We start from the raw sequence: 20,788 nt of genomic DNA, 5'->3' as shown, positions 1-20,788 counted from the left end.
GAAGACAGAAATGACAGACAATAAGAAAAACAGTAATGCAGGGAAAATAGAAGAGAGAAGACACTGGGATAAAGAATCTGAAGGCAATCTGTAACGGGAGATAGAAAAAGCATTTTCAAATTATAAAGCTTCTCACTTGTCAAGTTTTAAAGCAAATATAATCAACTAAAACAATGTTATTTTCCTGAGGTCAAAGATGTCAAAATCTGATTCTGGACTTTACGCTGACCTTGTGACCAGGCTTCCAATTATTGGAACAAATACACAATTATGATAGTTATACTGATAAAACCTTATCAATAAAATATTAATACTGTGTTTCCCTGTGCTTTAAGTATAATCTCTTGGACAGTGAATTCACCTGAGCTTCTTAAAGCTCTAATCCCCCCATATCATTGTGGCTTTTCCCAAAGAAGTGAGAGGAGGAGACTGAGATTCGATAATGGGGTAAGCCCCTTGTGCCAGGGTCTGGAAAACCCAACCATGGCAATGGTGAAAATGAGACAATTTGAAAGATATCTTGACACAGTCCCTGATCACAAGACGCGGTGTAAGGGACTCCACTGACACAAAAGTAACCAAGTGAAAGGCAGAGTTGGATATCTGCTCTAAGATAGTGCTTCTTGAATGGAATGTGCATAAGGATGATCTGGAGATCTGGGTAAGATGAAGATTTGCATTCAGTAAGTCTAGGACAACACTCAAGATTCTGCATTTCTAGGCAACCCCCAGAGGCTGCTGTGGCTGCTGCTCCACAGACTATGCATTGAGACACAATAGTCTAAGTGACAACAAAGAGCTGTAGAAATGCTAAGTCAGCAGCGATTCCTCCTAGCTAATGGGTTTGGAGAGGTTTCAGAGCAAAGACCCTACAGAGAGATAGCAGAGATAATAGGTGTGTATGTCTGGGTGGGGAGGGGGCAACAGAGAAAGCACACAGAAGTGTGAGGAATGGAGAGGAAAGGAGGGAAGAAAAGAGGAAAAGGAATTCCAGAAAGGGAATATAACTTGAGCAAAGTTCTAAAAGCAGAAAAGCTCATGGGGTACTTAGAGAAAAGCAAGAAATATAAGACTACAGTATAGTCTGAAGAGGGGTAGACAAGGAATTGTGTTATGAGGAATAGGCCTAGAATCATATGACAGGAAGAAATGATGTGGATCTTGTGTGGATTTGACCCTATTTTAGATCCTATTTTGTCCCTATTTTAGTGGGGAGGGGACATCTGGTCACCAATAAGACAAGCAAATTCCAACTGTTAAAATGAATTATGTAGAATTAAAAATCGTAGAATTTATATCTGGTCTAAAGCTATTCATACAAGTATTCCACATTTTGATATTTATTATTAAGTATACATTATTATTCTCCAGTATAATTGCCTCTCTGCAAATCATAGCCCATCCTCAAATAAATAACCTTTTTTCAAAGGAGACTATATAGGAAAGAAATAAAATACAGCCCATCCCAGGTTCCTTACAGTGTCTGCCACTCAGCACCCTAAAATCAAGCAGTGGCTCAGTGGAATCACAAATCATTTGTATTTATTCTCAAAACCTGATCATTTCCATAAATATTTCATAATGTAATACCCTGAAAAAGGAAACTAAACGAGGCTATAAGAGTGCAAAGGTTTTCGTATGGCTGCGTACAGGTGAAAACATACAGCAGAGTCAATGCAAGTTGCCAGACCCTAAGGGGCAAGTTCACTGCTTCCCCTGACATTTTCAACAATAAAAAAGAAGAGGAAAGGTATCTGAAGTAAAGGTATCTAGCGAATCCTCTATCAGTACTTGTGTCTGTGTCCACCCAAATCAGTAAAATCTCTAAATATGATGTTATGATTCTTTGGACTGGGCTATATGTTTCATTTACCAAAAAGCTCCAGGTTAATTCTTTAAATAAGTCTGAAAATATTAAAAAACATAAAAATCTCCCTTAATGGATAGAGATGTGATAAAGCAAGTTTTACATAATGTTAATAGTAGTGGTTATGTAGGTGTTCACTGGAATATATTTTCAACTTTGCTGTATGTTTTAAAATATTCATAATAATGTTTGAAAAATTAGAATCCTATCATCCCTTTTTTAATAATTATATTAGGTAAGAGTGAAAACATTATGTCCCCTTCTCTTTCCTTTAAGCATTCATCCAATCCGTGCCCAACATAATCACATGTATCTACTAGATACAGATTTTCCATATTTTCATAAATAATGTTTCCTTTCTTTTTCTTTTTGAAAAAATTGAATCATGAGCATTTACAAATTGCTTCTTTTATTTAACAACATATTCATATTTTTCCAGATCAGTTTATATAATTCTACTGCCTTCCTTTTAATGGTTAAATATGATTGCATTGTCCAGCTATTCCATAGGGTATTTAATCGTTTCTCTATTGATGGCATCTTGATTATTTTGAAAAATTTGTCCTTTTCATGCAACTGTTATGCTTATGGTCCTTTTCCTTTAGAAATAATTAAAAATCAATAGAGTCCCTAGCATCTACTCAGAATATCACAGCAAAAACCTGAAATAAATCTATTGGCCAAAGAATTCAACCTCTGAAAGAGGAGGAAAGTGAGACCCAAAGAATCAAAGGCATATAGCCACACCTCAACAACTGGTAACTCAATTACTGGACAATGTCATTTATCAAATAAATACCCAGTAGCCAACAACTTGGCAAACCAGAGCTCTAAATGACAACTAGAACACATCAACTGAGAAAAATAAGAACAAAAACAAAAATTAATCAACCTCACCTATAGTACAGACCCTCATATCCTCATTCTAACAACTTGGTTATCTGAGTCTTTATGCCAAACCAGAGAAAAAGCATCAAACATGGATGTAAGGCAACAGTTTTTATAAGTAGGCATGTTGATGGCAGTGAGAAAGTGAAGCTATTAAAAGCAAACAAAAAAAGTTAAAAAACAAAGACAAAAACAGTAATATGGGGTCTGAGGCCATCTGTTTAGTGTTTGTCTTGCATATTTCAATAGTCCTGGGAACATTATTATGCACAGTGAAAAATAATTGATTTTCAAAATTATGGCCCTGAATTATTTATGAAAGTATAATTTCTCGGAATACATGCTATAAGACAGCAGTATAGTATGGAATACACTTTAGAAAACATCCTATCAAAATAGTTACAAGGTCCTTGATTATAGGAACACTTCGAGCCAACCACCACATTTAACAAACAAAAACAAAAACACAAAGATAACGTGATTGATCTAAGGTCAATCATATGTCTAAGGTTGTTGGACACAATCAGAGCTATTAATCCATGATACGTGAATCCTATGCCCCTGTGTTTGTGGCTACTCCATGATTTCAAAATTCATAATTAGGAACTAAAACCTTCACTTTTCTCCTTTTTAAAAGAAATGTATTTATATTTTAATTGAAATGTATTGATTGTACACATTTATGGGGTACAGAGTTGTATTTCAATACATGTATACAACATGTAATGATCAAATCGGGACAGTTAGCAAATTCGTCATTGCAAAAATTTATCATTTCTTTGTGATGAGAGCTCTTCTCTTCTAGCCATTTGAGGGCATACAATAAATTATTGTTCGTTATAGAGACCTAGCACTACTGTACACATTACTGAGTTTTTCCAGAGAGATGAAGTTTTACCTTCAGAAATACTGTGGTCAGAAATATGGATGTGAGTGGCCCTGGTGGGGAACTAAGAGTGAGTTACAAGGCATAGTTTTTTTAAAAGAAGGAAGACCTTCTAAAACCCAAGAGACAGAAAGTATTACTTGTTGGTCAGGAATAAAGCTGCACAAAAGGGATTAAGTCATATATACAAGGGTCCTTCAAAGAGTTCATGCAAAGATTTGTATTATCTTTTATTTCTATTTTTTCCACAGACTTTTTGAAGTTCTCTTGTACGCCTAACAAGCAAATCTCCTTGCTGGCATGTTTTTCTGGCCACGAAACTCTATTGTTTAAAATCAAACAACTTTGAGAATCTGGCCTGATTCTTTTTCTGAGTACTCATCATTGCAAAATAAACTGAACAGGCAATGTTCTTGAAAGCACTCTGCACAAGGAGGCAAGAGACTTGAGTTCAAGGCTCTGTGTAACTCTGGACAAAGTTTGCAGGGTCATTACGTAAAATGAGTGAAGAGAACATGATGATCTTTACACTTCCTCATGGCTACGATTCATATTTCTAGTCAGCTCTTAGCAAATAGCAATGCAACAAATTTAGGGGAAATCCAGACACCCTGCAGTACACAATACTGACTAAGTTTTCTACATTTGCAACAAAGGCTTTCTGAGACATGTTTAAAACAGAGGACTCTTATTTTCCTAAGCCTCACCTTCTCCTTTGCTTTATTTTTTTTTTTTTAACTCTCTCACCCTTTATCTATCTTCTTATCAAGACAACCTCTAAAAAATCAGAAAGGACCTCGGAAGTTAATAATATTTAAGACACTATTTGGGAAACAGGAGCCCAGGAAGGAGAGGTGACTTTCGTGAAGTCAATAACTTGCTAGTGGAAATGTGAGAAGATGGCTTTTGATTCCCAGTTCAAGCCTTTTTCTGATAAAGCCGTGCAGCTTCCCAACTCTGAAAAACTGCTAAGAAATATAACTGTCCCCTAAAAATAACACATTATTTACATCCAGAGAAAGAGCCATGTCTAAACAGGCAACAGTCCTCTATCAAAAGAAGATGGCTACTTTAGCCCAGGAGCAATAAGCAGGCTGCTAAAGTAGCTGAAGTTGCTTATCTATTCCCATGACTTTGTGAAGATTTATGGTGTACATGGGAAATCTCAGCTAATCTTCCTACAAGCAGTGTTGGATCAGATCCCTGAGTCCTTGCAGCTATGAAGTTTTTCACATCTTTATTTCCTGGGGAGAGGTGGACTGATCTAAGATATCTGTGAGTTCCTGAAGCCCCCCTATAAGGGATAAGCATTCATAGTTTGGGGTACCCAAACCTGCTAGATTTGAGCAAAACACACTGAGCTATAACATTTCTTTAAGAAAAAAAAAATTGAACTGAGATGGAGATTAGTGAAGTCTCTGTAAGTCTTAAAGACAAAGATCACCTTATTTGATTGCAAAGCATTGTCTGTTCTTAGTTGCAGTGCTGATCAGTATGATCCACTGCCAGTTTTTGTATCTCTTTTTATTCTTTTAAACCAAAGTTCTTAATCAGCTGCTGGACACTTCCTATCATTGCAATAATTCTTTCTTCAAGAACCAAAGAATTGTCTCAATTCTGACATTATATGAAAGGATTATCATTTTTGAATGGCAGAGTTTTTAGATTAGTAGTAAGCCAATTTTAAAAAATAAAGGAAATAGAAAAAACGAGCAAACAAACAAAAACCAAGGAGCTTTGCATTCCTAACATCCTGGCCTGCAAGCGGCTTTCCTTTGAAATGGCAAGAAGAAACTGCTCTCAAAGATGCTTTCTCATACGCGGCCAACTTCAAGGGAGCATTTTTCAGGGGATGCTTGCCTGGCCTGCCTCGGACTTGTTCCAGGGTGTGTCATCATTCCTGCAAGAGGTCTGCCCTGGGCAAGAATGCATTCATTAGAAATTTAAAAAAAAAAAAAAAAAAATCCAAGCTGGCAGCCAGTGGGAGGTTTTTCTACACGGATGTGCACCTCCCACGTGCTCTGGTCACAGACACTACTGGGCTGGTAAGAGGACCCAACGGAACTGTGCCAGGCCCAGACACAAGTCTTCCATTCTGACACGAAGTGCTGCCAAGTGGGAAGGAACCACATCCTTCCTCATCCTAAGTCCCCTTCTTAAATCGAGTAGTTGTTCAGACGGGGGAAGCACAGGGCGGGGGAGGAGGCGACATCACTAGTTGATGTTAATTATAACAAGGGGAAACCTTTATTCCTAATATAAAGTTTCTAAGTGAATTCAAGACAGAATCTCAAGGCCGGAAAAATTCTTAAATGTCATTTTGATTCAAACCCCTTTTTCTAATATTCAAATTTCCCTGTAATATCCTTGCCCAGTATATGTCCAGCCCTTCTTTAAATATCTCTAGTGATGAGGAACTCATTACTAGTCTAGTTTTCATAAGATTCTAACTGTAATAAATGTCTCATTATATTGAGCTAGACTCTGATCCCCTGTAATTTAGACCTACTTGTCCTAGTTGAGGTCTCTGGAGCCATGTCGGGCAAGTGTCCCCCTCTTCTACCAACACCTTTGGGCATTTAATCCAGTGGTTCTAGCATTTGAAAGCAGAATTTCCATTACCTCCATCAATCTCACTTTCAAAAATGGGGAACTAGGGCTTTTGGGAAGCACTTCTTCCCTTACAACTCTCTCTAACCCTCAAAGTGAAAAAAACACACCAATGAAATGAAAATGTCATTAAAACAGAAAAAACTGTCCTCAGTTGAGTAAGGCACCTCCCATGCTGTCTAAGCCTATAAGGAAATTGCAAAAGGAGAAAAGGAAGCAGTAAGAGGCCAGAAAGTCAAGGACCAGAGGGGCTGGCTCTGAACCAGCTGGCTTTCTAGGGAATTGCAAGACAAATTAGTATAGTAACCAAACACCTGTTCCCAAATGCTCAGCTGTACATGTAAGCACACTAGACAGAGGCCATGGGATACAGGGCCAGCCTCAGCATACTGTGCAAAGCATGAGGTTTCACCATGGGCTTCAGAGTCACAAGACCTGGGCTCAAACCCTTCTCCACTGTGGTGCAAGCTATGCAACCATGCTGAGTCTCAGTCTCCTTACTGGTGAAGTGTCAGTAAAGCACCTCATGGAATCAGGTACAACTGGTGCATCAAATTCATTAGCTATTATTATTTTTGTCCTTATTACTAGAAGTCTAGCATTTGATTCTCCCCAGCTTTCTCCTACATACTGTAGCAAATACAAAGAAACAGAAAACCCATGTATCTGGAAGGAAGAAATAAGGCCAGTTCTCATGTGTAAGAACCAGGACAAGAGAAGCAGCATATGACATTAGAAAGTACACTGTACTAGAACTTAGAAGACCAGTTACAGAGAGGTTATTTGCAAAGCCAGGGCGTTAGCCTTTTTGACCCTAGTGATCTAGTATTCCCTGAGAACCATGACACATACTCCATTTAATGGAAGCTGGGAAAGTTTGATTTCTATATGCCTCCTCCAGTTCCCCTAAGTCATGACTCTACATCATTAACTATAAAAATCCTAGACACCCCAAAGCGAGAACCTGGGGTAGTTACTTACATTTGTTAATGCTCTAGAAATCTCTCCAGGAGGACAAAACACTGCAATCTTGCATTGAATGGAGGTTATAAGGTTTTCCATTCACTTGCTGTTGGCTGTTGAAATCTCAGGCAATACAGTACTGGGTGTAAGTGTGTATTTAAATAAGTGAAGACATGTTAATGACTGCAGCTATGTCTTGACAAGTAGAAATCCAGGAGATATGGTTGGTTTTTAAACACTCAGGAGTATGTGCTGGGAAATGCTGACAGGGAAGACTTATGGAATGACTTAATTCCAAGGTGTGTGGATCTCCTGGGGATATGAAGGTACCTGTGTAGGTATGTTTTTGTAAAAAACGCTTTCCTCTTTACCCTGTGTTTGACATACTATGCTTTGGTGGAAGGCAGGAAAAATTCTGCAGGGGAGTGAGGAATCAGAATGGCTGAAACTGTAACTCTGGGTTAGGAAGAGCCTACTCTCTGGGTCACTTTTATGTGACCTTCAAAGTAGTGAAGTCCAAAAACTATGGACAGATTTAGAACATGGACACAGCATGACCAAATATGTGTCCCAAGAAGATTATCAGGCAGTGGTGCATAGAATGAAATGGAAGGGTGAGCTACAGCAAGGTGCCCATTGAATGTGTAGAACTACAGTGAGCTCTCTTGAATCAAGGGCTCAGTGGCCAATGATGGTCATCACAACCTTTGAGCTTCAGTTGTCTCACTTACAATAATTTGAATCAAAATGACCTTGCAGAACTGTTATCAATCAAATGAGATAATAGACATATAAGGAGTTTGTAAATTTAGGGGCACTTGGGCAAACATAAGGAAATATACTCTTATATACAAGTCAATAAAGCCAAAAAGCTTTAGCTTTCTAAGTGAAATAAGTTAACGCTTTGTTTTTTCATAGGATCTCTCCTTCTCTCAAAATGATATACTAACATGGTTGCATAAGCCAATTTTATTTAAGTCAGTGTTTTAGTTACATGTATACTTTCCTTTGCTCTTCACATACTAGAGGCAGAATCATCAGGGAATTTTCAAGAACAGTTATCTAGACATGTCATAAGGACATTATAGTTGACAATATTAGCCATAGGTAAAATCACCTTAGCTTAAAAGGTACACTAGCATTTTTAATTTCCAGGTTGGTCCTGAACAACCTCTTAAGATTACTCTGGGCCACTGCCCTCAGTGAGAACAGATGAGAGTTCTGGCTGTGCAAAATGTTTTGCCTCGATTGTTATAGTAGAATCTTCATTAATTGCCCCACCTATTCCCTCTCTAAGCTCCAAAACTTTGACACCCAATGCGAGACCTATCTTAAAACACAGATCTAATAATGCCACTTCCTTGCTTGAGAATATTCATTGCTTCTCCTTTCCTTCCAAGAGTAAGTGCCAATTTCTCAACAGGGTATTTAAGATTCTCAATAATACATCCCCAGCCCCTGCTCACATTTTTTGAGTCTGATCTTCAGTGGTCCCTGTGCTCACATATCATTTCCCAGTCAAACTGGGCTCTCAAGCAAGGCATCTGTTTGCATCCTGTTCTCTTTATCTGGGTTATCACTTGTGATTTATAACTGACCAACTTAGTTAAACTGGGATTATGTTTTCCAGAATTACCTACTCTCTATGGTTCAAGCTAAGGTTAGCCATAAGGAAATTCATTCATAGGGTCCATCTAGGCCTGAAGGCACTAATGCAGCTCATGCACGTTGTTGCTGATCACCTTCTAGGTGGGGGCAGCAGCCACACCCACTACTCCTTCAACTGCTGCCAGATGTGCCCCTTCAACTTCTCTAAGTCCAAGGCCAGGTAGGTGTGAAGCTCCATGGCTGAGTGCACCAGCTCCTTCTGCAAGCCACCCACATCATCAGGGTTAAATACAGTGAGAGAGAGTGAAGGGTTGCAATTAGTCCCCATGGATTCCAGACTGCTCTGTTGCACTTCACACCAGCTTCTCTTCCTGACTGTCTAACTACCACAGGCAGAGGCAAGAGCTTTCCATAGACTTCTCCAGCTCCTCTGGGTCCTTGGTTAGTAACTTTTCTCTGATCTCCCAACTGTTCCTTTCTGGGCCTTTAAATGCCCAGCTTCTCCCATGATTGTAGCTCTCTCTGATAAGACCTATATTCTACATCATTCGTCCATTTCATTTCTGGTCCTCTGGTTATATCCTAATTCATACACCATTTCTCCTTACCAGTCTCTGTGTCCAAAACTTGTCCATCACTTTAAGCAGGATTTCCTCATACACCCCCCTCCTGATCTACACAATTATCTCGTGTCTGAAACACTAATGTTTTATTATAGAATTTTAAATGTTACATTATATACACTTACACTATTTCTAATATTATATGCCCCTATAATTAGTGCCCCAAGTGCCCCAAAATTTACAAACACTCATAACACTCTATTTCATAACACTCTATAAATTCTTACTTTTTCAGAGGCTGTGTCTGTTTGTTTTTCAATCTCTATATTTCATCAGTGTGTTGCCTACAGCAGGGTCTCAGAAAATGCTTATTGTCCAAAGAAGTAAATAAATTATCCCTGCCACTACTCCCTTTATACTAACATAGGTAATGGAAATGCGTGACATCACCTCACTTACATGAAGACTATTTCTACAGACCTTTCCATTCCCTTCCCTTAGAAAGCAGTCTCTCTGATTTGCATTCAGCACTGTGTATTCTTATTATACACATAGTTCAGACAAACTTACTACCCAGCTCCCTAGTTTACGGGAAAGTAGAAACTACTAATTGTAAGGGGAATGGAGAAAAAACTGCTAGATTAAGACGTGCTGAAAGCAACAAGAACTAGCAGACAATAAGAGAAAGAAAGAACAGAAAATTTATGAAAATCAGATTACATGAATTCAAAAGTATACCAGTCTGGAGGCACTTAGTATACAGGCAAATGATCTCAGTTTGATAAATTCTAAAGAAATTAAAATTCACTCCAATAAATTGTCCTGAATAACCAAGATTAAGTAATGTCACATATTTTAGAATAATCTCCTTCTGAAATTGTTTTTAAAGCAAAAATTTAAAAAGAAAGGTACTTATTGAAATTTCACCATTTTTAGAAATCCCACAGCAGCTCCCAATCTCAAAAAGAAAAAAAAAAAAAGGATATTTATTTTCTCACGCATTCATTCAACTAATATGCAGTGAGTGCCAACTACGACTCAGGCACCATCCTGCCTGCATGCCTGAGTGTGTGTGTGTAGACCTTTCCTCAAAGGAAATCATCAAACTTTGTCAGTTTTATTGAAACTCCTGAACTTCACTTGGGAGATGTGGGAGGATGAGAGTTACACCTATAAACATCCCATAACCAAAAACAGTAATTGTAAATAAGTGCCATATTGGTTTCTTACAAAGAAGCAAACAAATGCAACCAACAGAAGACGAGTAGGGTCATTGTTACCAGCTTCTTCTAGGGCAAAATAAAGTGTCAACCAGAAAGAAGCTCTCACCTTCTCATACAACCTTTGCCACATTTCTCTGCTAAACATGTCTTCACTGCAGTGTAGGTCCCTGGAGACTCCAAAGGTGCTACAACCCTGCACAATTTGCTTTTTAAGAAAAATGTGGCAAAACACAAATAAATATTTGCTTTTGTCATCACAGCCCCCCAATACACACATAGATGTAACTTTGGCACGTTTTTACTTCTTAGTTGCAATTTGGTTTACAACTAAAATTTGAAATTCGCATAGGGCTTCAGGGAGGATTGAATGAGATAAAGAAAATAAAGCTCTCAGCACAGCTCCTGGCACACAAGAAGCACTGGATCAATATTAGGTCCTAAACTTCCGGCAAGCTCTGTATATTAGCCTTATTAAGTGTTATCTGGGGCAAAATTCTAGCCTTCTGTTGCTTTTCCCTTGTCACCCAGAATGCTCTGGGGCCATCCCTGGAATACAAAATAACTTTCCAGCAAACCTAAGCTGGGAAGAATGATGTGCAGGGTTGGAAGTGCTGCTTGAAGATATGTCAGATGTTTGGAGGAGAGACAGGAAGGTCACATAGCACCTCTTGCTCCCATGTCATTCCCCAGAACTGGCCCTTCTTCCTACAAGAGGGCCTTTCAGAAGCCACAGTGTGCTCTCTGCTGAGGGAAAGGTGCCAGAATGAGTCCTGGAACAAAATTAACATCACTGATTATATGATTGGGTCTTTAGCTTTGGTTTTTAAAGGGGAGTTACTTAATAAAAGCACAACTTAAAATACTTCCTGTAAATATAAGTATAAGCACATTTAGGGAGGTTATTTTAGTTCAAAAAATAATAAAAGCAGCTCAGATGGACTGAGCACTAATTCTGTTCCAGATACTATGCTCAGTATTTCACATGCACATGTTATTTAATGCTCACAACAGCCCTGTCTTTGTGCCAACACCACAGATGAAGAAATAGGCTTATAGATGTCAAATAATTTTACCATATCCCAGACATAGTGAATAGCATTAGCCTTTCCAGGTTGTCTCAGTTTAAAACCAATATTTTTACCACTATATGCTAATGAAGTGATATAATTTGAAAGAATAGGTCACATATTCATTCATTGATTTGATACACTTATTGAACTATTCCCTCAAATTAGGCACTGTGAAGAAAGTGGGACAAACAGAGATGAATAAATCTGCAGGGTCACTTCTTACAATCAAAGGGCAAATATTGGCTCTATCACTGACCAATTCTGTGATCTTTGGCCTCAGTTTTCTCTTTTGTAAACTGGTAATTATAACTGCACCTGCCTCATAGGGTTATTCTGAAGCTTCAGAAAGTTAAAATTTATAAAGCACTTGAAATAGTGTTTGGTTTATGTTATTAAGCTATTTTTAACTTATTAAGAGGCATGTTTGAAACAATAAAATGTTCAGTTTGTATATGGAAGCTGGTAAGGTGACAACTGCTATAGAAATGAAATAAAAAAAACAGAGGAGGGTAAGACAGACAAGAATGGCTTGGGTTGGGGCAGGGGAAGCAGGATGAGGGGCAATTTTATATAAAGCAACCAAAGCAAGCTTCACTGAAAACATATTGAGAAAGGACTTCAAGCAGATGAAGGAGTTAGACATGTACTTATCTAGGACATTTGGACAGAGAGGAAAGAGAATGTAAATCAAATGAGGTCTTGCAAGGTATTTTAAAGACTGACTTACATAGTAAGTAATATAGCATGTGGTTACTTTTACCAGTCTCTGTTTTAGGCACTTCATATGCAATAATTACTTAGTTCTCACAACAACCCAATGAATTATGTATTGTGTATATCCTCATTTTACACAGAGAAATTAAATAACTTGCCTAGGATTACACAGATGGAGCAGAATTTGAACCCATATAAAAAGACTCCAGACCCCTATAATATACTGCCTCTCAGTACTGAAAATTCTAATCTAGTGTTTCTCATGGTTCAGTGCAGAGACTCTAGATACCTGCTTCTTTAACAAGCTATCCAGATGATTCTGATGTAGATGATCCATGTACCATAATTTATCACTGGTCTGATTCCTCCTCCACATAAATCCTTCCCAGATACTTTAAGGAAAATATCACATTGATTTCCTATCCCTTACCATACCAGTTATTTGCCAAACTAGGGCACTTTCTATAAGACCGGCTAGGACACCTATTCAATGTACTCTCTTTCCCATCTGAGTTTCATCATGGGTGAGGCTTTGGGCAAATAGCAGGGCTGAATGAAGAAAGAGGAATGAATATTACTGAGAGCTTTCTAGGTACCAGTTATTGAGTGCTAGGAGCTTAATATATTTTACCTTACTTTAACCTCTCAGAGAGAGAGAGGAGAGATAGATCTACATCTGTATCTATCCATCTAACTACCTGTCTATGTAGGAGACAGACAGAACATGTTTGTTTGCATTTTACAGCTGAGAAAACTAAGTCTAGACAGGCTAAGCAAGCAGTATTTAGGATTCAAACCCAACCCTGAATCCAAAGAGAGCAAGCTCTTCACTACCTACTCTATCCATTTAATCCCCCACCCACCATTGTCTCACTCAGTAATTGGAAAACTGCAGTTCAATCTTCCAGAAAGTGCTATTTAGTGTGTCTAACCACTCTCAGGTCTCTATCATTTCTATAAATTGAAAGAACTCCTATATTTCGACAAGAGCCAGCCTTCTTCTGTGAGCACTAAAAGCTCAAAAAGAAGAAAACAGAAAATGTGCACTCATAATTCTAAAATCCTAATAAAAGTCAATCAAATATTTGATCCATGTATTTCTTTGTAGAAGACTATGGTGATTAACGGTGATACAGAGCTTGCGTTATTGAAAAAAATTTTTAGAAAAGGGCTCTATTTTCATTTCCCAAACAATAAATGTCCATACACCTAACCCATCTGTCTATTTTCTCTTCCCATCGCCAAACCTGGAGTCTGAGGGGAGAGGGGGCAGTGGTTTGCAGGTCAGAGGAATAAGGCAGAAGCACATCCTTGAGGACATGCATAAAGGTGTCTTCATCGATCTAACTTCTTGTGCAGTGCTCAGTTGTGATTCTCGCTGAGGCCAGCGAGGCTGCTGAGTGTCTGCGACTTATGATGCTTCATAAGCCGCAATGATTGAATGCTTCTGTGGAAAACGTGGAATTCTACTCCTAGCCTTTCATGGTATCTCCTAAGTCACTACTGTACAGTCACAAATTCAAAGATCACAGTTCCTTAGAGAGGATCTTGTCCAAACTCCTCATTTTAGAGGTGAAATCAAAGAGGCCTGGAGAAGGAAAAGTAACTAACCAGTACCAGGGCTGGTGGACTGGATGGCTGAAGGAAAAAAGCACGATCTTAGAGTTAAAAAGCTAGGGTCCAATGCTAACTCCACTATTTGCTAGCTACATGGCCTTAGCAAACATTTAGACTCTCTGAGACTCAGACTGTAAAATGTTGTTGGCAACACCTGCCCTAATTGCTCAGAGTTATTGTAAAAAAAAATAATAATTTTATATGTGTGTGCATGTGTGTAGATAATAACAAGCATTTTGAAAGCTTAAAGTTCTATATAAATGAAAACTGTTATTATTCGAACCTAGGATTTCCATTTTCTCATCCAGTAATATGCGGGCATGCCATGATATCATTATTGTTGATGTTGTTAACCATATAAAGGTTAAAATCCTTATGCATCAGGCTCTTAACAAATGTCATGGCATATGACTGACACCTCCAAAAGCCTGACAAAGTGGGTTTTATTTATCCCCATTTTATAGAAGACGAAAATAAGGCAAAGATCGACCAAATACTTGCCCAAAGTCAAACCCAGGGAGGTCAGTCTGACGTCAAAGCCCACTATGCTACACAGCCACAATTTTAAATCACCACAGCATCTAACCATATCTAGCTTAAGGGACTGTGCCATCTATGAAAAGAACATTTTCAGATATCAGAGCTTATAAAATCACTGGTTCTCTTTTCTGTTGCCTTTAGCATTTATTGGGAGAGGAGGAAGCCAGTGTAATCATAAGGACTTTTGTGCCAGGCAGGCAGAAACCACAGGCATTGACTGGATATAAACTAGACATAAAAGGTTACCTGTCCTTATGTTCAACCGATGCCAATTAAATCAAATAATAGGTGAACTGATGTGAATTCTTCACTATTCTTAGAAATCTTGAGATCGAAGCTCATTGCAGCTACCTACTTCCATGGAAACTTCCTACTTTCTCTCAGGTAATTTATTAATGACACTTGACACTGGCCTTGCTGTCAATATATGCAAACATGCACTTCAGTGTCATCCTTCACTGTTCGCTGCAAAATGCCCTTTACTATTAGGATAGAAATATGCTTTCCCATCACTGAGCCAGGGATGTCCAAATTTCTTAAGGTCTGTGACTCTATCATTTGTCTGATTTTGTGACCACAAAACTAAAGGAAATTTAAATTACCTTATTAGTCTATAGAGGCAACCTTTGGGATAACTAATACTATGGTAAAATAAGAGAAAACTGGAAAGCCAATTCTGGGCCTACCTGACATAGTATGAATCCATCATCCATTCAGTTTTGCTCTTCTTGTGTACAGGCACAGTGTTAGGCACAGGGCATGATAAAGCATGTCCTCAGCTGCTTAGGGGCTAACTAGGGACATGGATAAAAACAAAGGCACAAATTACTGTCTCACAGTAAAAATAATTTTTAAAAACATCACAATAGAGATAGAAGATGCTATAAGCATTTAAAGGAGTTCTATGGACTGAAAAGAATCAAGAAAGGATTTGAGCACCATTTTTGGAAAGGAAAGAGCTCAGAGAGGAGGAAAGGAGATTGCAGCTGAGGTGGTGTGGTGTGAGGATACGGAGAGGGGACATTTATGAATATAGTCCTCAGATTTTACAGAGTGGTGTCTAGTAAACGTGGTATAGTGGACCAAAAGGCTTTGTACTCAGGCACACACAGGTTCTCATGGATAACCCTGGGCAAGCCTGTAAGTCTCCCTGAGGCTCAGTTCTTTGATCTGTAAAAGGAAGACAATAATATATATCCAGAGTTATTTTTATGCTTCAATGAAATGACAAAAGTGAATGCACCAATGAATGCTGATTTTCCTCACCCTCCTCTGTGTGGTCAAAAAATACATCTACTGGGCATAAAATAATAAGGGTATTTTCTCTTTATTCCCCTTTCCCCCTTTTAGCCTAGACTTCTGCAAAGAGATATGATTACAGAATTTCAGAGTTGAAAGGAATCTTAAAGAAAAATACACAATGCAATGTAACAGAAGAACTTAGAGAGCTCCTTGTCCCGCTCTCCCACGTTTTAGGCCCCTGGTAAGAAGACATCTCGGTCATGGGCAAAGTAATACCAGGATCAGAATGCAGGGTGGGGATGGAGTGGGACATCAGTCTTAGTCCAGGTCCTCAGTTATAGTTGAAAGGTAGGACAATTTTCAGCCCTTCCTAGCTCTAAAATGAAAGGCATAGATGAGTCTTAGCATCAGTACTTGCTACTTAACCTCTATAAGCCTCAGTTTCCTCAAAAAAACAAACAAACAAATGAACAAACACAGGATTGTTACAAGGATTGTATGAGATAATATATTTAAAGCACTCAGCACAAACCATGGTAAAGTTCAGTATAGGGAAGCTGTTAAATTTTGATGATCATAATTTAACAGACAGATAAATTGAAGAAATTATTGGCAGAAGAATTAGTGTTTATTAAATGTCTCCTACAAATAAGGTCCTGAGATAGGGACTTAAGCTTCTAAGTAGGCATCAATGCCCCTATTTCCCAGCTGCAGAGCCTGAGGTACATCCATATAGAGAAACTTCTCTCAGGTTTCTCCCAGACTCTAGAATCCACACTGCTACTAAAGAGTTAGAATCAAGTCAGACTAGACGGATGTCTCCTAACAACCCCATCGGAGTAAACCATGCATTCTCAGCTTTAAAAAAATTAGCAAATGAGTAGCTAACCTGAACTTATCCCCCAAAATATCAGATACTAAATGTTCTTTAAACTTCCTGTTCTTTGGTGTTTTTTTTTTTTTTTTCCTCCACAGAACAATTTCCAAAATGGGCAAGGACCACAGTAGGTAGCTCTCTTTAATATTTCACGGACAAGGTGGCAATGACTCACCAGATCCTACATCTGTGTCACCAGCAAAGCCTAATGAAGTTGAGCAACAATATGAAACCGTGTGTATGCTGAAGATAACCTTTATTTTTTTTTTCTTCTCTCTCCTGCTGTGATTTCCTCCAGCCACATTCTGCTTTCCTAACTGTGCCAAGTAAGGTGATGCTAACTGCCTACCTTTTGGCAAAAGCAAACATACGCTCCCAAATGCCAAAAGCAATGAGCAAAATGTTTCTCCCAGAACTGTGTTTGCAAGGCTGTCTGTTCGCTACAAAGGAGAAAAACCTGATGGTCTGTAAGGAGTCTCAATGGATAAAAGGTCCCACTGCCTGGGCCAGAAACAGTTCTGTTCAGCTTCCTACATAAGCCTGCAGCCATCCGTTGCTACAAGGTGGAGTGAAACTCCAGACCAGTAATCGGCACCACCAGCACACAGTGGTCTTTTCTGCAAATGTTGCCTTTGCATACTGTTCTTTATATTCCCCTCTTTACCCACGGAATTGGCAAAAAAAGTTGAAAAACAGTATGGAAACTGGTAGTATTTGTTGCTCAATCTTCTTACCAGCCTTGAACTAGCATGGGAATGGCAGAAGGAAGAAACCACCCAGAACAGGAAGAAAAAGATGACATAATTCTGAACTATATGTCTTCACAGTATCCTCCATTCTAGGAATTGAATGTGTATTACATCAAACCCATGACAGTAGGAAAATTGCCCCAGAGAGCATCACTTTAAACCTCCTCTCCTGAGCATGGACCCCACTAAACTCTACAGAGCTTGTTTAAGGCTTATTTTCTTAGCCAGGAAACACTCTCTTTGGGACAAAGAGGATAAACCTGAAATTACCAGCCAAATAAGGTCAACCCAACAACTGAAGTAAACTGTCAAAGATCTCATCGGAGAGGTGACAGGATTGACAGGACAAGACTTGAACTAGAAGTCAAAAGGTGTGAACTAGATTCCCAGAGCTGCAGCTTACTAACCACTTGGCCCCTGGCAACCTCACAATTATCTAAGTCTCATCCCTGTTTCTGTCTCAATAAACTGAGACTAGCTAAGAGGTATCATTTAGTGAGCACCTACTCACTGTATGTACTTGACGTTGTTCCACTGAATTTAATTCTCACACAAATTCCTGGGGTAAGCATATATATATATATATATATATATATATATATTTTTTTTTTCCATTTTAGAGCAGGATAAAACAGAACCTCTAAATGGTGAAGTAAATTGCTCAGTATCACTCAGTGGCTTAGGTATACATCTGGGATTTGAAATCAAATAGGTTTGACCATGAAACATGGGCTCCTTTCACTATTAATATGCCTGCCATGTCCTTCTCCCACAAGTACTGCAAGTAACGAGAAAAATAATATATGGAATGCACTTTGGAAATTTTAAAGTTCTATACATACATATGACTTTAGTAATAGCATTAGAATCTGTATAAGGAGAAAGGGTATAACTGGGCATCCTTCCTTCAAAGAACAAGAACCAAAAGGAATTACCTTTCAATTTCCCTTTCATCCCCATGTTCTGACCTTATTTTGAACATTTTCCTTTCCCCACAGGTCTTTCAGGCACACGTTCAGATGTATCCTGGCCAGCTCATCACAATGCGTGCACACAGAACAAGCTGACGGAAGCAAGTGAGCCCATCCTCTAAAAATGCTCGGTGCAGGAGGGACATAAGGGGCCACCCCCAGGCTCTTACCTTTACTCAGTGTATCACAGCCCCTCTCAAGCACTCAGCAATACTGCACAAATGCTATGGACTGTGAAGGGGACAGACAACTACAAATGCTGGACATTAAATTCAGGGACTTAGGGCATAGCCAGTAGATAGTAGTGAATAATTGTATGAAGTCAATCGGAATAAAAATCAATTGTCATGAGGAGGGCAGAGGTATTCAAGGGAAGCTTCTTAATTGTGAGAAGACTGGTGTGGGCATGTGTGGTGTTTGCATTCAAATAAGGTAAGTTAGTGTCCAGAAGGCACTGAATTTACCAGCATCTGCACAACCCAAGAGAAATACACTAGAATTTTGTTATTTTTTGATACTAGCTGGAAAATACAAAGTTGCTTGGCTGACCTAAGAAAGGAATAGAAGGCTGTGAACAGTATATAACATAGCTGCAACTTCCAGCTTCTTCCTCTTGTCTTTTTACCTCTCGTCAAATTCAAGACCCTCTTGTTAATAGAGGATGTTTCAGATCAGGGCAGTTCACAGGCCTGAGGGCTGACCTGCAAACTAGTAGAAAATTCACATCACTGAGAAACATTAATTTTATATTCCAAGTCAAACAGCCATGATCCAAGTCACATGTGGACAACATTCAGAAAACTCTTATTGTAAAAGAGCTGTTCAAACTCCAAAGAAGAAAACAACCCCACATTTCCAAATTAAAAAAAAAAAAAAAATACTGTAAGTTAATATGAAATCACCTTTCTGAAAACCCACTGTTTCCAGGGTTACAATATAACTATATTTACAGTAGTTCCCTCAGTTTAGAACTGACCAGGTGCCAGGCCAGACACCTCACTAAACATGTTATCTGAATTGTCCCATTTCATCCTCCCAAGTACCCTAAGGGCCCATTATGACCTTTATAATCTCCACTCTGCAGCTGAAAAAAACCAGCATCAGATAGATGGGCTAACTTGCCCAAGTTCACACCGCTAATACACATCCGAGCTGGAGTCATACCACCTCCTTTCTCAATCTGTAGCTCACACGGCAGAGCAGCAACATGCTTCCCGTGGCACCCTGGTTCACAATTTCACAACCAGGAGGTAGAGGGAAGATAGGCTGAGGAGTGGCTTTTAAAGGAAACGGCAGAAGTTTGCTTCTACGTTTGTGATTTTCTCTTTAACTCAGCTTCCTTGTTCAATCCCAGAATTTAGAAGTGGGAAGGGGCTACATGGCTCCACAAAGTCAGCTCTTCCTAAATGCGGGGCATCCTGTGCCCCACAGGGCCGCCAGCTCCGCGTCCTCCCGGGCTGGGGAGGGAACTGTGAGGAACAGAAGAGGTCACCGGCGCTGGCCGGCCTTACCTCTCCCCCGACTCCGCCAGGGGTCAGTCGGACACCCTCGGCAGGGGCATCTTTCTGAGAAAGCAGGTCAGGTCAGGGGAGTGAGAGGGAGTGAGGCTGCAGGCAGCCTTTACCCAGGTTGTCACAGCTCGGGGCTGGAGCGGCGTGACAGCGAGCGGGCACGCTGGGACACACCGCCTCCTTCTATCCTCGCCGCTTACAGCAGCGGTCTGGAGAAACCGAGGCGGGAGGTTTGGGGGGCTGACTGGAGTAGATCCCTCAAAGGGCTGAGAACGGGGGCAGCCACGCGCAGCCGTCCCACAACTGCGTTACTTAAATCTCTGCCGAGCAAACACGGAGCTGTGGACAGCTGGATTCGAATCCTGGCCACAGCACTAACTGGCACTACGACCTATCCCAGCAGCTGCCTCGCTCTGTGCCCCACTTTCTCCCTCTGTAAAACAGAAGGGTTGAAGACGACGATCCCCAGGAACCCATCTACCCCCGGATTCTGCAGCTCCGTGATTCTTCCGAGCGCTCGCGGCAGCGCGAGACTCACCTTTCTTGGGAAGCAAATCGGGCGCAGCGAAAGCGGCAGGGATGGGCGCAGGGGCGCTCGGCACCGCTTCTGACCGCGCCTCCGGCCACAGCACAGCCCGGATCCCGGCAGTCTTCCCCAATGAGCCTCTTACTTTCCGCCGCACTTTCTTTTTCCCCCTTCGGGGCTCCTCCCCCGGCGCGGCGCGATTGGCGGGGGCCGCCTGGCTCAGGCTGCACCCGCCGCCCTGGCTCGCCATCCACCCGCGCTCCGGGCTTCCACGAGCTGCGGCCGCGGGGCGGCACCCTGGGCAGTCCCGCCCGCCTCGAGGAGGAGCCGGCCTGCGGGCGGATGCGAGGCTGCGCTCGTTCC

General features: G+C 40.2%; 1 protein-coding gene across 2 annotated transcripts in view; it reads right to left on the bottom strand.

Annotated features, from left to right (window-relative positions):
• Positions 1-20,534, bottom strand: part of IL1RAP (interleukin 1 receptor accessory protein) — a 121,488-nt gene extending 100,954 nt beyond the window's left edge. For both annotated transcript variants that reach the window (XM_008583819.1, XM_008583820.1), the window contains exon 1: positions 20,438-20,534. The gene's annotated coding sequence lies outside the window, so the exon portion shown is untranslated. The remainder of the gene's footprint in view (positions 1-20,437) is intronic.
• Between the last annotated feature and the right edge of the window lie 254 nt (positions 20,535-20,788).

Source organism: Galeopterus variegatus, unplaced genomic scaffold (assembly GCF_000696425.1).
Source record: "Galeopterus variegatus unplaced genomic scaffold, G_variegatus-3.0.2 Scaffold3051, whole genome shotgun sequence".
Taxonomy (NCBI): domain Eukaryota; kingdom Metazoa; phylum Chordata; class Mammalia; order Dermoptera; family Cynocephalidae; genus Galeopterus; species Galeopterus variegatus.
This window is presented reverse-complemented; position numbering and strand designations above follow the sequence as displayed.